Source organism: Numida meleagris, chromosome 4 (genome assembly GCF_002078875.1).
Source record: "Numida meleagris isolate 19003 breed g44 Domestic line chromosome 4, NumMel1.0, whole genome shotgun sequence".
NCBI lineage: Eukaryota > Metazoa > Chordata > Aves > Galliformes > Numididae > Numida > Numida meleagris.
The window spans coordinates 63,148,463-63,162,763 of record NC_034412.1 but is presented as its reverse complement, the minus strand read 5'-3'; the positions used below and the strand labels follow the sequence as shown (position 1 = coordinate 63,162,763).

At 37.7% G+C, this 14,301-nt stretch overlaps 1 long non-coding RNA gene across 1 annotated transcript; it reads left to right on the top strand.

Annotated features, from left to right (window-relative positions):
- On the top strand, positions 8,759-13,554 carry LOC110398876. Its single transcript, XR_002438715.1, has 3 exons — positions 8,759-9,316; positions 9,780-9,865; positions 12,501-13,554. It is a non-coding gene; the product is annotated as an uncharacterized LOC110398876 (long non-coding RNA).

The following is a 14,301-nucleotide window of genomic DNA, read 5'->3' as shown; positions in this document are numbered from 1 at the left end:
ATAGTACCTTGCTCTAGATGCAGAGTGGCTGAAGAGACACTGAGCTACTTACAAAGTCAAGTACTGCATATTTGAGAGTAATAATCAAATAGCTGTGTCTTTTATTGGCTCTGGGAAAGGGTGTGACAGATATCAAACAAGCATTTGAGAGGTGATTAGCATATAAGCAACACAGTGTTTTAAATGTAATTTGGGAGCAGATCTCTATATTAGAAACATAGAAAAATGCATTAGATAGTAGCCTCATTCTCCCCTTTTGTGCTTGTCTATCTTTCAAGACTTCGTATTTTCCTGTAACACTCCTGTAAAACCTGTTGTCTAATATTTAATTTGCTTTTTTGTTTGTTTGTTTTGAAAATGCAGGAATTGGCAGCTAAAGTAAAAAGTCTTAGGGCTAATATACTAAATAAGTTATTTCTATAGTAAAAACCCTTGTACATATCTAGGAGCACTTCAGTGACTTTTAAAATACATTTAATTTTTACTTCTTCTACTCCACAGATCTCCACATGACATTCACCACTGGCCACACTCTGTAGCAGCAGAAACTCCCACGTTGGAGATATGTCCATTGGGTGGAAGCTGACCAAGTATAGAGGGCTCTGTGTCCAACAGTACACTGCTTTGTGGTTCAGGAGGCCTGAGCTTTGTGTCCAACTTCCTTGGAAATGCAGAAACTGTAAGAGCCATTTGCCCATTAAATTCTGTAATGTGACTCCCATCTTCTCTCTGTGCTCTCTCTCATCTGTGTGTGTGAGCACATACGTAACTGTACAAATATACTTACCCAGATGAAAGTCTACATCAGCTTTGGTCCTATTGAATTTTCTTAAGTGATTTTTTCAGCGTGATGTATTTTAGCATTAAAGTGAATGAAAGAAGTGGTATACTTCAGCAGTATTGGTAGGAGGGAAGGGAGTGAAAGGGGTGTTTGAGCAAGGTAAAGTGCACATAAAACAGGATAAGGTCACCTGCTGCTCCCCATCATGCAACCTAAGAAATGTATAGGAATTTACAATGTACAAATGTTCTGCTTTGTAACTACTGAATTTCACGGTTGCATATTCGCCACTTGTGAATTTGTAACTGGATATTAGCAATTTTCAAATAGCTTGGGATGTTCGTGCACGCACAATACTTAAAAAATATAGTAAATGTATGAGACAGCCTGTTTATTTATTGGAGAGGGCACAAAGGGAAACAAATACTGAGAACTCTTATGCAGTAAGCTATCAGACTAGCATGATCACATTAAATATGCAAGAATGAGCTGATGCGATCCCTTAAACATTTCTATACATATATGATAGAAACAGTTATATTGTCCAGATAAGAGACCAAACCAAAATACTGTGGACAAGATGGTTTAAATGTAAATAAGTCATTAGAAACTGCTGGTAGGACAGAACTAGAATCTTTTTTGATCCTTTTCTGTTACTAGATACTAAATGGGATGATATCTAGTCTGTAAGTGGTACTGAGATTAGACACCAATAAGTGAGAGGTAAAACTGCAGAACTCAATAACCTCTGGTTTTATTAATCTCTTCTGAAACACATGAAGTGTCACTTTTATTTATTACCATATGGACAGGAAACATTCTTCTAAAAATATGAAAAGTTATCCTGGTACAAATTATTAGGTGACCAGAATGTAAGACATCACTGCTGCTGTGTTGTATAGTGACATGCAGTGGTTGTGGTACACTTTCTTTGCTGTTACCGTGAACATGTTGGAAAACGTCTTTCTCTTTTGTGCTTCCATAGTCATTAATACATTAAAGTTCATGTCTTTGGCTGAACATCTTTGATCTTATTGTCCTATCCTATTCTATCCTAAACTAACCTAACCTAGCCTAGCCTAGCCTAGCCTATCCTAATCTTCCTGGTTTAATATTTTTATGTCATATCCTTGACCATATCATATAAATGGGCAGATATATAGAAGGTAAGACTGAGAAATAACATAAAAAAATATTTGAAAGGACTATTTTTGCTGAAACATATTTTTCTTTTTTTTGTTAAAAAATGTTTTGAGGTGGAAAAAAAGTAATCAGAAGGACAAATAATTTCAAAATGTTAAAATAAAAATCTCATTAAAATTAAAAGTAATTCCTACTGTGTCACGTATCTGTGATGTATGTCAGGTGGCCATAATTATCTCTCTGAGGTGTTTGTGAATAAATACCAAACCAATGGTTAGCAGAGGAAGGTGTTCATTTTCCCTTTCCTTTAAAATGTTCAAACTCCCATACTTCTGGATTAGGAAGTTTGTCCCTTTTCATTAAGGCCCTTTGTTTGAAGCCTGCTCCTAAATTCATCTGTATGCATCATCTTCAGTAATATTGAGAGTTGCACCTTCTGCGAGTCTTTGGCACTGTATGATGAAGCGCTCTATTTATATTAAAATGAAGAAGTTCCTAAGGGAGACATAGAACAGAATGAAACAACAAACAGAGCTTTAGAGACTGAATGTGTGAAGTGACAGTGACAGCGAAGTGGTAGCTCTTTTTACAGAGTGGCCCAAAGGACTGCAGAAAGACTTATAGCATGAACCACAGTGGCTTGAACTTGGCAGCTCTTACAGGCTTAAGGACTTGCCATGAGAAGATATTTTACAATACAGAAGTTAATCAAATAATTTCTCAAGATTGCACATCTTGATTTGGGATGTCATTGACATAATATGTTGCATGAGACTTTGCTATATATAAATTAAAGGAGTTATTTTAACATCGAACCATATTTCTTCATTTATATCAGCACACAGCTATACTGCTATTTTTATGATTTACTTACTCAAGATAATAGCAGAGAAAAGACATAGACGTCACATTATACAGCAGCTAATGCCCTACTGTTTTCAGCTCGAGGGAAGGGAGAAAGTGAATTAAGCTGCTATTGAAATATGCCCTGCAGGTCAATTTGAATCGGGCATGAGTGCTATAAAGTGGTCTATTGTAGGGGGAAAGCTGTTGTTAAATTGCCTGGAGGACTGGCTCAACTTCATCATGATAAGGAAAGCCGTGAGGTTGCTGTGCCCTCTGTGCTAATGGTATGAACAATCCACTGGCCATCCAGAGATATCTGGTGTGGGAGGAGTGACAGAGTGGGAATTATTGAAGGGAGCTTCCACAGGAAAATAATTTTCTACAAGGTATTTTTCTAATGGGAGAGAAAAGACCATAAAAGATTTGTTGAAAAAGAAAAATGAGATGTGGTAGGTAGGAGTGGGCATTGCAAACTGCTGTTTTCTTTGGATGGTGAGTCCCTGGCTGGGCCTGAAGAACATTACAGATGAGAGGATGTGGTGCTGTCAGAAAGGGGGTTAAGGCTGAGCTTTGGGAGGGGATGGGGTTTTACTTGTTCTTGTTGTCATCAAGTGACATAATCCAGTGTATAATTCACATTTTATACAAAGGAAGTATTTGTTGAAGATGCAATCTGTCCTTTTCCCACCAATTAACTAGTTTAAACTTGCTCCTTATTAGCCCTGCTAGAGCCTGGGCTTCTTACTGGATCCTGCCTGACATTCTCAAACCATAATACTATATGTTTAAGAAACTTATGTTCAGTTTCAACATCTGCTACCATAGGAGTGCACCATCAATTGGAAATAAATAGTCCTAGTCAGATACTCTAATGAGCAAACTTGTTTGAGAAAAAATTAATTGTTCCCTGTGGATATAGACCTGCAGATGCCGATTCCACTGCAAGGGAGGAAAGATCACTTTTTGCAATGCAAAGTTTTGATTTATCCCCTTCCTAGCCCATAGGAAGTCAAGCCTAGGGCATATCCTTCACGTCTGTATTATTTGAAAATCATTTCTATGGAAAATAATGGAAACAAAAGCTTAAAACATCTGAAAGCACTTTCTACCTTTTAAATTGATCTTGAAAAAAATTTAAAAAAAAGAAATAAAAGTTGCCCTCTTCAGTGACAGATGCAAAAAAGACAAATTACCGAAGTCCAATAGGTTCCCAGAAGGAAAAGCTCAACCCCATTTTTTGGGACTCAGTTCATGACTGTCTGCCTCAAGTCATGTTATCTGATAGATTAACACCCCTACTACAGAAAAATTTACACTTAACAAGTATTTCTGTCAACACCTACTCAGGCATCCTCCTCTGCTGAACTCCCTCATTATCTCCAGCACTTGCCATCACTCTAGGCTTGCACAGGAGCCTCACAGCCTCTCCTTCCTTGCTACTGCTAATGCCCTCAGAATACTGGGAAAGGAGGAATTAGGAATGTGGAGAGGAATATTAGGACAATAATTTCCTAATTATAGAATATGTTGCCTTTATTTCTTCTTTTATTTTTTTCTTTTCTTTGCAGCTGAAATTAGGAGAATTTGAAACAAAATACCTGGAGACAGCAGAGGCAAAACTTTAGAGAAAGATAGTGCTGTTGGATGTTCCCTTCTGGTAAAGACCATGGAACAGGTACTCCTTTTATTTCCATGTATTTACAGTTGTGTTTCCACATGAGCATCATGGCCTTGCAAACTGTTTTGGCTGCAGTACAGCATTAGTTTCTCAGGCACACATTTCTGGATTTTCCCGATAGAATAAACACCTGTAAGAAGGAAACAGATGTGTACATAAAATTTTGTAATGGGCCAAACATAAAATAGGCACTTCAAAAGAGATAAGAAAAGGCAGCAAATCCACAAGACTATTCAGTCAGACACAGGTAGAAATCAAAAGAATCAACTGTTTTTTTGGTTTTGGATGGTTATGGAGCCTTAAAATGTGTAGCCTTAAAAAGAATACAACACACGTGACATTCTCATGCATACCCCCACCACTACCATCCTGGGTTAGTTTTTCAGATTTCACAGTGTGGCTAATTCAGCTAGCAGGAAAAATACTGTGAGATTTGCCCTTTATGACCAATAACAGTGTAAACCAAAGCCCAGACTTCAGCACCAGACTCCCACCACTGCAGAATGTTTGAAATGAGGAAAAAAAAAACAGTTAAAATTTTAACTAACCTGTTCTGCTTGCTGACCACAGTGTCAGGTGCAATTGTTTTTATATTTCTGCAGCTTTAATCAATTAGTCTATAAAACTCAACTGGAAACACTGCATGCTTTGTTGTGATTAAAATTCTTGAGACAGTAACACTGAGTGTAAATGACACTATGTAACAGTAATTACATATTATTGGTTAGATCTTTTGCTAATGTAAATTCAAACAAGAGTGTTTGAGGCCAGGTTTCTCTAAGTCTCTCTGTAAAGATTTCAAGTAAGAGAGATCAGTTTTAATTAAGCACGTGTTTTAGAAATCACATAAAAGCGGAGACAAAAACATCGTATTATTTTAAACTAGCAATTTATTTAATACATTATAGAAGATTAAGATTCTGCCTTTGTTGTTTAGGATTTTTATGATGTTACAGGATTTGAAATTAATGAAGATAAAGAAAAAGGCAATTTTTATTTAAGAAAAATTGCAAGCATAAAAAGTTAAAGGTATACATAAAATTCAGGGAGACAGATAAACCTGTATTTGTTTGATGATAACTGAAATAATTTGTTGTCTACACTTGATAATGTCAGTAGTTTATCTGAGCTGTACTTGAGCAGACAATAGAAATATTCAGATGGCAAAACAACAGTTTATTCCAGAGTGGCTTAGCAGCTTAGTGTAACTGAGTTTTGTAGTGTATCAGCTTTTATCTGTTGTATTTATATCATCAAACAAATCGGTTCTTCTTTTCCTGATCAGAATATGGTATGAATCCAAGAAATCACTGAGGAAAAAATAAGACTCCCATCATGCAAAATGAATTTTCAGAAAAAGAAAGAAAATAAAAGCCCCAAGTTTTTCACCTTCAGCAGCCAAATTGCAGCAGGCTGAGCAGTTCTGTCTCGCTTTGTATCTTTGCATACTTGAGCAACAAATGTTGCCAATACGTCTGCAGAAATGGGTCATCTCAGATTTCCTTTTCTGTGCATTTATCAATCTTGTTCTCTCAGTCTGGGGTAAATGAGCTTGGAAGCAGATGGGTGGAGAACTTCTTCTACCCTATGAGCACCTCTCCTGGCCTTCCCTTCCCTTCTTGCTTGAAGTATCTCTTTTCAGCCAATGGCTCCACAAAGTCAGCTCAGAAGCTCACGAGTCCCTGGTCCTCTGCATCTTGCTTTTGCTCTCTAAATCATGCCCATGGCCTGGGATTTTTGGGCAATAATTGAAGTGCAGAGCATGGTCCATGTATGTGGAACTTTCATTATTAGTCTTCTGTATTACATTACAAAATTTGGAATTAGTGTTTATCAAGAGAAAGCAGATTTTTAACATAGGTAAGTTGCAAGCATAAAAAAATCCAAGGTATACAAGTGTCAACAGTTTACGGGCGTTCGGCCTGGTTCCGTGACGAAGGGGACGGGGGATCCACGGGTCCACGCCCCGGGAAAAGGGAAAAGGGGAAAAGGGTAAGGAGATGGCCCTGAGAGCANGGAAAAAGGGACGAGGTCTTGTGATCTGCAAGTTTTTATACTGCAAGCTTTTATCTTTTCCCTCCGGCTGGAAGATGGTAACAGAGGAGCAAAGTGCTGTGGGGAATGTAGTAGTCCTTCTCTTCTGAGAACCAGGTACATTCACTACATGATGTTATGATGTGGAGTACCAATAACCAAAAATCATAAAACCATGACAATAGCAGATTTTCATTAATAGCTATACACTGTAGATAACTTGACTCTGTGTCAACGGTTTACGGGCGTTAGGCCCGATTCCGTGACGAAGGGGATGGGGGACCCAAGGGCCCACGTCCCGGGAAAAGGGGAAAGGGGAAAAGGGTAGGGAGATGGCCCTGAGAGCAAAGAACAGCGGCAACAATCTGAGGAGAAACAAACTAATTTACTAAATAAAATATCGGAATGCAAAACAACACACTATAATACAATATAATTACAATTTAAGGTGATAAATCCAATACAGAGAGAGAATGTCCCAAAAATCAAGGTAGGCCTTACTCTACTACCGACGATAAGACAGCTGGAGAGCGAGGTGCTGCCAAGATGAGAGACGGTGGAAAAAGGGACGAGGTCTTGTGATCTGCAAGTTCTTATACTGCGAGCTTTTATCTTTTCCCTCCGGCTGGAAAATGGTAACAAAGGAGCAAAGTGCAGTGGGGACTGTAGTCCTTTTCTTCTGAGAACCAGGTATATCCACTACATGATGTTATGATGTGGAATACCAATAACCAAAAATCACAAAACCATGACAGCAAGGTTTATTTTCTTCCTCTAAAAAAGAGCAATTTCAACACACTTTGATTCATCAGATTTTTAATTGCTGCTATAATCATTAGATATCATGTATCTTGCCAGACTGACAAGATTGGTCACTAAAGGTCACTAGGTTAAGGAAAGGCTTTGTACCATATTATGAGGAAGGCTGTGCTTCTTTTTGTGTTAGCAGATATGCTCCTGTTGCTGTTTTGTTTTGAAATTTATAATCTCTTTTTCTCAGAAGACCCAGATAAGAGATAAGGAGATACAGTATGCAATGACAGGCCAAATTTGCTTCCTCACTATAAATAATCACAGGAAGAAAATTAAGGTGCAAAAACATGCCTGCTGTAATTGTTGCATACTTATTAGAAGCTTTCCTTTTCCATATTCTCTGGGTATTTGTTGCCCATGATAATGTGAATACTTAAGGGGAAAGTGTAATTAGCGACTGTGTAGTTCATTCAGTAAACATTTCTGAGCTGTTTGATGTGACTGAACCAAGCGTCACATATAATTTTACACTTTTATCCTACACGGCAACTGACAGGTCTCTAATCTCGGTCTCAGAGCTTTCACTCTGCTTGAACTTTGCTTCATAGAGGTCATTTTCCAACCACTTGGGAGCAGGAGCCACGTCCGTTAAACCCCACAGAGTCGATAGATGCGATAATAGCTTTAGGCACATTTTCTTAGAACTCAGGGGAAAAGACAATTTCAATAAATGTAAAGCTATACTATCTACAGTCTGCAGAATATGTAAGGGAATCTTGTAAGACCACATCTTTATTTTATCTCCTGGTGAGAAACTCTTTAATAATAACATGTATTTGCTTGTTTTCAATATCAATGTTTGTTAAGAGCAAAATGTCACACACAATACTTTAGGAAAGGAATAAAGGGGGGAGAATTCTTGAGGTGAAATGACCAGTAAAATATTCCCTCAGGTTTGGATATTACAGACTATTAAATAGACTTGCACATATTTCTACCCTTGGTGGAAGGCAGATGGTGATAGGCTGTGCATGTGGTGGTCTGTTTGTCATATTCCAAATATGAAGGGAAGAGTTAGGTCAACGTACAAACTGTTGGTAGGAGAAAAGTAAAGACCAACCATCTCTAAATACGTGCTGCTAGCATGCTAAATAGGCTTGTGTACATAATGCTTTGATATATTTTACATCGTATAGATCACAGCTCATCAAAACAGGCTTGCAGGTTATATCTGTCAAGATAATTAACACAATTCCTCTGCAGGAGATGTCTTGAGATAAGTAGGAAAGACAGTCTCTTCCCTTGACATGGCATCAAAGGGAAAACAGCTAATTTTAAAATAAAATGTGAGTTATTTCAGTTTGATCATAGGTGCCTAACATGAAAATTAACCCCCTTTACACAATAAAACAAACAATCCCTGCATGACTGTCAAACTCTCATGCTAAGACTGAAAATAAACTTTCCAATTCTTTCAACATTTTTTGTATTGTCTTTGATTTTTTTCCTTGATATATTTGTGGTGCAAAGGAATAAATCTTGAAAGTAAAGCATCCCCTCCAGCAAAATATTTTACTGCATTTGCCTTGGAGAATTCTACTGCAGGAGAGAGAAAGGGGAAAAAAAGCCCTGCAGAGTATCTGGAACAACTTCAAATTCAATAGCCTATGAGATTTTCCTTTAAATGATCTTTCTAAATATAACAGTTCAATAGGTCAGTGGTCAATATGAATGTTATCTGCAAGCTGGAGCTATTAATTTCTGCAACGCTGTTTCAGATGCCAAATGTTAACCTAATGTTTTATACTCCAGCTTTCTCACACATATGTTTAAATGAACATTATGCAAAAACTGTGGAGGAAGTGGTGCTGGTGCTTCCATACTTAAAAGGAAAATTGCTGCTAAATCATGTTACAGAATTAATTTCATTTTTTTCTTTAAAATGTTCTTTGGGGAATGACCTGCTTGAATGGAAGGACGTTTCCAAAGGCATGGTGAGGATCTGTACCTCTTGAAAAAGGAAAGAGAGACAACACAGCAAAGGATACTCTACAGTGATTTGAGTCCATGCAAAACTCCTGGTAAGACCTGACAAATGCACAGCAGTGTCCATGTAGTAAAAGATTGAAAGCTTGTAGCAAAAAATGATGAAAATAAATTGTTTAAGGCCTGGCTGTTTTAGCTGCTCCATCAGACGCAGTGCCAGGAGGAGTCTTGCTCTACTCTAGGCTTGCAGGGCTGTGCTAGGGTCAATGCTAGACTGCATCCCTGGGTTGTTTCACATCTTCAGATGCATTCCATGGGAGCCAAGAGAAGTCTTGCAGTTCCTGTGGTCAGTAAACAACACAAAGTGACGTTTTTGTTTTCTCCAGCACCTCTGAGCAAGAGAAGTCAATCATCTCCTACATAAATCCTCTGAGTTGAGGTTATCTGAGTGGACAGTGCTAACTTGTGCTGGAAATGAATACTTCCTGAGGGAACTGAGGCTGAAAAGGTAGTTACATGCTATGATTTGGCTAGACAGTTTTATTTTATGTATTTCAGTAGTGCTGCAAGAAGCCAGAGAAAAGTTCTGGGAGAAAACATCACAGAAGGGCACAGGGAAATCATCTTCACAGAAGATATTTAAGGTGAGGAAATGAGCTCTAAAGGCTTGCTCCTTGTTTACTGAAGTCAGAGGTGTTTCCAGTTGGAGCTGGTGAGTTGATTTTCAGTTACAATGTTTGTGGTTGCAGTCAGGTCTTAAGTGCATTTTCATGCAGAATGTAGAGGACCTTATTTTAGTTTTTATTTCAGTCTTTTTAGTGACAACTGGATTTAAGCAAGCTGTCACCTCTGCATTATTGCTCCAGATTTGTTTTCTTCTATGCATGCTGAGATCTTGGCCAGTTTCTTTGCCATTTCTATTTTCTCTTGCCACTGTTTCTGTTGCTACAGGCAAAACATGCTCCAGCCTGTCATTTAGTCATAGAATCACGGAATCATTAAGGCTAGAAAAGACTTCTAAGATCACCTATTCCAGCTACCTACCTACCACCAATATTGCCCTCAAAATCATGACCCTTTGTACTACATCTACCCTCCAGGTCTACTCGCTCCACCCATCTTTGACCAGCTTCTCTCTATGTCTTTTCACCCCAACTGTTTCTCAACCCAGGAGATAACATTCTTTCCCATGTTTTAAGTTGTGATCTTTTCTTCACTCATTCACCTCCCCAGATTAAAATCTTTTGGGGATTTTCACCATCTGCCAGTGAGATGGCCTCATCTAGCTTTGTGTGCTTCTACCTTTTATGGATACAAACCTTGACAGCAGTATTGTAGAAATGCCTTCATCTTATACATCATGTTTTGATGTAGTGTTTGAATAGTGTAAGCCAATCAAAAGCTAATTTTTTTTAAGTCTCTTGTTTGCTTAAGTGGTTCTTATGTTTGGGAAAATTATTGTGGATGATTGATTTATTAATATCACTTTGCTGGTGTATGCCTACAATTTATTGTTCTCACAATACATCCCATGTACGAATAATAAATATAACCTAAATAATAATAGATTTACTATTTTTACGATCAGTTTATGTCCCCATGTGATTCTAATAAGAAGAACCCAGGTTGGGAAAGAAGCCATGAAATTTTATTACATCTGCACTCTAATCCTAATCCTCTAATGTAGAGCAAAATTCATCTATGCCAGAAAATGTCATATGGAAACCAGAGACCTTTATGTTTTTACTGCTGCTGTCCCAGATGGAGATATATACGCGAGCACTGCTGAGCTCAGAATTATGGTCCATGACCAGAAGCAACATTCATGGCACCAGAGGTCCCTTCTCTTTACAGAGGCAGGTTTAAAATGTTTATGCTTTGATTGAATGTATGTCTGACAATGGCTCCCAAGGATTGCACTTGCACTCAGGGAATCCTGGGAAGCAAACCTCTTTTATTTTAGCCAAATTCTCCATAGCAGAAAAATATTGAAGAAGGATGTTTTTTGGTCCTGTACTGCTCATCCTTTCTCCCAGGCACTTTTTACTCACCAAGCTTATTGATAACTTGTGGACTGGTATATAAAGGTCTCTGTATAACTTGGAGTCTGGGAGAAAAGTTTTCCTTTTAGATAATTCACATTCTTTTAAGAGTAAGTACTGCTAATTATTTACATCACATAAATGAGCAGTCCTTTCGGACTTTGTGACTCTGCATTAGATGAGCAACTTGCTTGCACCAAAGTGTCTAAACAGGAATTTACATCATAAAATGTGTTAATGGTCTAAAAGACCTTGAAGTCATTTCCAAAGTATGTTTAAGCAAAATCCTTACTTAGTATTAAACCCAAAATAAAACCAAAATGTTGGACAGTATTAATGAATTAATTGAATTATTAAATTCTCCTACATGTTTTTAGGAGCTCCTTAAAATAGCTGCAAATACCCTTTTCTATCTGTGAGATTAAATTGACCTCAGGGAAAAGTGTTTTCACTCTTAAAAGCTAGCCAGAAAATGAGTTGAAAAATGTAAAAATGGTTTATATAGCATAAAAGCTGAGAAAGAAATCTACAAATGGAATCAATCTGCCTCACTCCTGCTCCTTTAATCCAGCACCTCGAGAATCAATGTCTCAAGTCAATCTTTCCAGATGAGGTACTGATTGAGTTCCAGGCACTTCCACAGATAGGAAGAAGGTTGATTTTGAAAATGAAGGGCCAGTCTCTTCAGAGATGTGTCTGTCTTTTAAGTTTTTAAACTGTCTTTTAAGTAAAATGCTAAAAGGGCAATTTTCTGTCACGGCAGGTTGTAGAGAACTAGGTATCTGGGGTGTGGATGGGAGCTCACCAACATAACCTCCTCAGCCAATTCTTCCTGCCTTCAGTCAGCTGAAATTGGCAATGACTTTGTGAGAGAATTGTGTGAGTAAAGGGCACTGTTGAGCAATATGTCTCTATTCTCTGTGATGTCATTTCTGATCAATTTGACTTTCTCATAATGGAATTATTATAAATTTTACTAATTTTTGGATGTTCAGTGCTGGGTCTATTAATAAGACTGTTTACCTGTAGGAAAGAAATAGCAAAAAATGCTGGGAAAGGAAAAGAGATGTATCGTGTGCATCCTAAGATACCCATGTCAAGAACTGAGCAAGCAGATGCACTTGATCCTGATTCATTAAAGCTTTGTATTTCTGTTATATATTTCTGGTAAACAGTACTTTGGAAGATATGTGATTATCCTGTGTTTTGTTTTTTTTTTTTTCTACATTTTGTGCAGATCTACCTTGTGCTAGAGTACATTCCTCAGGGACCATGGATTGTGGATGTCACTTGAGAAATATTTACATCTGCAGTGAAGCTACAGTGGAAGCAGAAATGCTGTGGTTCCACTACAGTAACGCTTTTTCAAGAAAAGCTGCATTTAAATGTCTTTCTTTAGATGAACTTTGGAAGACCAGTACTCATATTATAGAATGGTGCTAAAACCAAATTTTGCTAACTCATTTTGAACTCTCTCTAGGATGGGACAGGCTCACAAAGGAAAATGAATCATTAAAGGTTTACCTCATCTGGAGAATAATCTTCACATATCTGTAGAGATCGGACGGATCCTGATGTGATCTTGAAATCTGAGTTAATGTGGTCTCTTCAGGGAATATAGATAGGTGTCATTTGTGTAGACAGCACTCAAAATAGTTGGGATTTAATATTTAACACTAGCTGATTGTACTAAATGTGCTGTGAAAGTAATCTTTATGTTGGCCAAATGCAGAACCATTTGAGCAACATCTCTCTCCTCAAATAACAGACCATGCCCCCCCAGCAGACCAAAACAAGCCAAACAAAGAAGAGCAGGGGGACAGGAAAGTGGTTTTTTTTTTTTTTTTTTTTTTTTTTTGGTGCTGCTCAACCCTGCCTATCAGGAAGATTCATTTGCAAAACACATTGTCCAGCTGACTGCTTCTTCTCTTTCTCCTCATGATTTGTGGGAAAAGGAGACAGCTCATCTTTGACCTCACCTGTATGTCCTCACCTTCCTGAGGAAGGTAACTTGAAGGTAACTTGAAGGTAACTTGAAGCTCGCCATGGCTGAGGAAGTCTTTGAATGAGAACAATTTATTTCATTTGCAAAACAAAGGAAATCCATCCAGAGCTTAACTCAATCCTGCTCAAAGAGAACAAATCCTACAAAAACCTCTATGGTTGAAAAAATGCTGTGATGGCTGCCAAGTCAGACACTAAGAAGTTACTAAATATTAAAATGGAGTCTTCCTTAATATAATTCTTGCATGCATGTAATTGGGATTTAACTTTCAAATGAATAAACACTAATTGAGAATGCAAAATGTTATTATTCTTGTTATCTTAATATAGTAATATTTTGCTTAATATCATTTTCCCATTCAGTGCATTGGATATGCTGAGGTCTGGGTTACCCAGGCAAAATGTAACATGGAGTATCTTGGCCAGAGGCACAGTGGTTCTCTTCAGGCAGAAGTTGTCTCAGTGATTTGAAGCTATCTGATGTTACGGGAATACTCACTCCAGAAAAGTCAGAGTGAAAACTAAGGATGTTTTTTTCAGAGCAAGGTTTGAATGCTTTTCAGTGAATCCTTAGTATTTTATAATAGTTTTGTAATAGTTCCTGAAATAGTTTTATATGATTTGATCGAGCACCTGAACAGAACCACCTTGTATCATTCTAGCTGTCATAGATATTCCAACTGGAGATATCAAAATGAGACTAACGCAGATGATCCAGGACGAGTGGAAGATTTGAGCCCTTCTGCAACAACCAGATAAAAATCAAAATGTCCTCAGAATCTGTGGTTGTGGACTTCATTGTTAATCTAATGATTGCTATTCTGCTACTTCAGGAAAGAAATAAGTGAATAGAAAAAGTTACTATGAACAGTTTAGTTTTTGTTTTGAGGAAAGCAATTAATTATGTGATCAAGTTCTGATGAGGAAAGAGCTGACTTTATCAGGCTGAGTGCACCTAAGGGTTTTAAGTCAGGCCTTTACATATGAGCTCCTATTGCACATTGCAAACAAGATTGGCACAATGTCTTCATCTG